The sequence below is a fragment of the Aulonocara stuartgranti genome, assembly GCF_965226115.1.
Source record: "Aulonocara stuartgranti genome assembly, chromosome: 12".
Taxonomy (NCBI): Eukaryota; Metazoa; Chordata; class Actinopteri; order Cichliformes; family Cichlidae; genus Aulonocara; species Aulonocara stuartgranti.
Window position 1 is genome coordinate 1,109,274 of NC_138948.1, and position 3,318 is coordinate 1,112,591.

Consider the following 3,318-nt stretch of genomic DNA (forward strand, 5'->3'; position numbering starts at 1 on the left):
GTCTCCATTGCCGAAGCTGCTGCATTGAGCTGCGGCCGCAAGGTGGTTGGTGCCTGCCGTGGTGGTAATCCCCGAACCAAATGGTGGACACCAGAGGTGAAGGGAGCCACCAGGCTGAAGAAGGAGGCCTATCGGGCTTGGTTAGCCTGTGGGACTCCGGAGGCAGCCGACAGGTATCGACAGGCCAAGCGGAATGCGGCTCGGGCAGTGGCTGAAGCAAAAACTCGGGTGTGGGAGGAGTTCGGAGAGGCCATGGAAAAAGACTTTCGGACTGCCTCGAAGAGATTCTGGCAAACCGTCAGGCGTCTCAGGAGGGGAAAGCGGTGCTCTACCTGCACTGTGTATAGTGCTGGCGGAGCGCTGTTGACGTCGACTGAGAAAATTGTCGGGCGGTGGAAGGAATACTTCGAGGACCTCCTTAATCCCACTGACACGTCTTCCGGGGAGGAAGCAGAGTCTGGGGATGAGGGGTGTGACCCACCGATTTCCGGGGGCGAGGTCACTGAGGCAGTTAAACAACTCCTTGGTGGCAGAGCCCCTGGTGTCGATGAGGTCCGCCCCGAGTTCCTGAAGGCTCTGGACGTTGTAGGGCTGTCTTGGTTGACACGTCTCTGCAATGTTGCGTGGAGATCAGGGGCAGTACCTGTGGACTGGCAGACCGGGGTGGTGGTCCCCATCTTCAAGAAGGGGGACCGGAGGGTGTGTTCCAACTACAGGGGGATCACACTCCTCAGCCTCCCCGGGAAAGTCTATGCCAGGGTGCTGGAGAGGAGGGTTCGTCCGCTAGTCGAACCTCGGATACAGGAGGAACAATGCGGTTTTCGTCCTGGTCGCGGAACACTGGACCAGCTCTTTGTCCTCTCGAGGATACTTGAGGGTGCATGGGAGTTTGCCCAACCAGTCTACATGTGTTTTGTGGACCTGGAGAAGGCATTCGACCGTGTCCCTCGGGGCGTCCTGTGGGAGGTGTTGCGCGAGTATGGGGTGTCTGGCCCATTGCTACGGGCCATTCAATCCCTATACAACCGTTGCAAGAGCTTGGTTCGCATTGCCGGCAATAAGTCGGACTCGTTCCTGGTGGGTGATGGGCTCCGCCAAGGCTGCCCTTTGTCTCCGGTTCTGTTCATAATTTTTATGGACAGGATTTCTAGGCGCAGCCAAGTGGCGGAGGGCTTTCGCTTTGGTGGCCTCAGAATCTCATCTCTGATTTTTGCGGATGATGTGGTTCTGTTGGCTTCATCGGGTGAGGGCCTCCAGCTCGCACTGGAGCGGTTCGCAGCCGAGTGTAACGCAGCGGGAATGAGGATCAGCACCTCCAAATCTGAGGCCATGGTTCTCAGCCGGAAAAGGGTGGAGTGCCCACTCCGGGTCGGGGATGAGTTCCTGCCCCAAGTGGAGGAGTTCAAGTATCTCGGGGTCTTGTTCGCGAGTGATGGGAGAAGGGAGCTGGAGATCGACAGACGGATTGGGGCTGCGGCTGCAGTAATGCGGACGCTGCACCGGTCAGTCGTGGTGAAGAGGGAGCTGAGTGTAAAAGCGAAGCTCTCAATTTACCGGTCGATCTACGTCCCTACCCTCACCTATGGCCACGAGCTGTGGGTAGTGACCGAAAGAACGAGATCGCGGATACAAGCGGCGGAAATGAGCTTCCTCCGAAGGGTGGCTGGCCTCTCCCTTAGAGATAGGGTGAGAAGTTCGGCCATCCGGGAGGGGCTTAGAGTAGAGCAGCTGCTGCTCCACATCGAAAGGAGCCAGCTGAGGTGGTTCGGGCATCTGGCAAGGATGCCCCCTGGGCGCCTCCTGGGCGAGGTGTTCCAGGCATGTCCCACCGGGAGGAGGCCCCGGGGCAGACCCAGGACACGCTGGAGAGATTATATCTCTCGGCTGGCCTGGGAACGCCTTGGTATTCCCCCGGACAAGCTGGAGGAGGTGGCTGGGGAGAGGGAGGTCTGGACCTCTTTGCTTAGGCTGCTACCCCCGCGACCCGACCTCGGATAAGCGGATGAAGATGGATGGATGGATGGATGGTCATCTGAGAATGAGGCTGGCCTCGAAGAGGGAGGAGCTAAAACAGCTTGTTTTGAATTTAAACTTATGCAAAGCTACCGTGGGAGAGACCAAAACTGAAACCACTGATGTTCCTGACACGCTGCAGTGCACCATTTTGACCAGCCCGTGGCACTTTCACCTTGTTCAGGTTTGTCTTTGAGTATAAATAAGACTCAAATATTTCAAAACTCCTGACCAAGCAAACAGCACCAGACTTCATTCAGAATTTACCCAAATTAGCACAGTTTAGTTCCAGTTTGTTTGCCGTTTTTGGCCCTTCAGAAACTTCCTGCATGTGAATCAGATCAAATACGAGTAAAAGTCCACTTACCAAACTTTTCTTCCAGAACCTTCCATCTTCACGCAATAAAAATCATATTTCTGGCATAAGAGTGAATTATTTAAAGCCAACAGTCTTTCACTAAACAGTAACAGACTTCATCAAATTTTTGACCATTTTTAGACTCATCCTCTGGTCCTTCCAATGGTATAAAATTAAACTTTTCCCCCCCCTTTTGTTAAATATCAGTAAAATCAGGTAAAGCATCTGCATTTGACTTCTGGGAATAAAAACACATTCCTGGCTAAAACGCAGCATGTCATTAAGTGTTGAACTGAATTATTAAAAAACGACCAGAGTCCATTCAAAATTTCACCATTTTCAGATGTTTTTCATGATGTACTAATCAAAAAAAATGACAGTGGCTCCAGTGCTTGAAATAGTATAATTGGGAGTTTAGATTGATTAATCTAAACTCTGATTAATCAGTAAATCTGAAAACAACTTTAACCTCCTGTCATGCCTCAGCAGAAGATCAAATGTGATCGAACAGAACCTCAATCCATTTAAAATAATCTGATTTAACACCATACTGTACTCATGGGGAGTTCTGTAACTTTATCATGTCTTAGTTTTAGCCCGCCACGGCTCATTTTAAATGTGGTTCAGTCTCACTGACCGAGCAGTGCCAGACGTCATTTATAATCCTGCCTTTGTTAGACAACAACAAACATTTTACATCAAGAGCTTCCAATACAGAATATTTCGCTCAGTTATCCAGAATTTCAAACCGTGCCAGACTTCATTCAAAACTGACCCAATTTAAATTCCTTCTTGTCTGAAGTCCATTCACTTGATTTCACTGAATATATGAATAAATATGATTTACAATGATGTCACAGGTTGGTTTGACCCCGCAGGTTACCTGGTGTGAAATGAGCGTGCGCAGACAGCTGATGTCAGCAGTGAGGAAGCACAGGAGGCGGGGC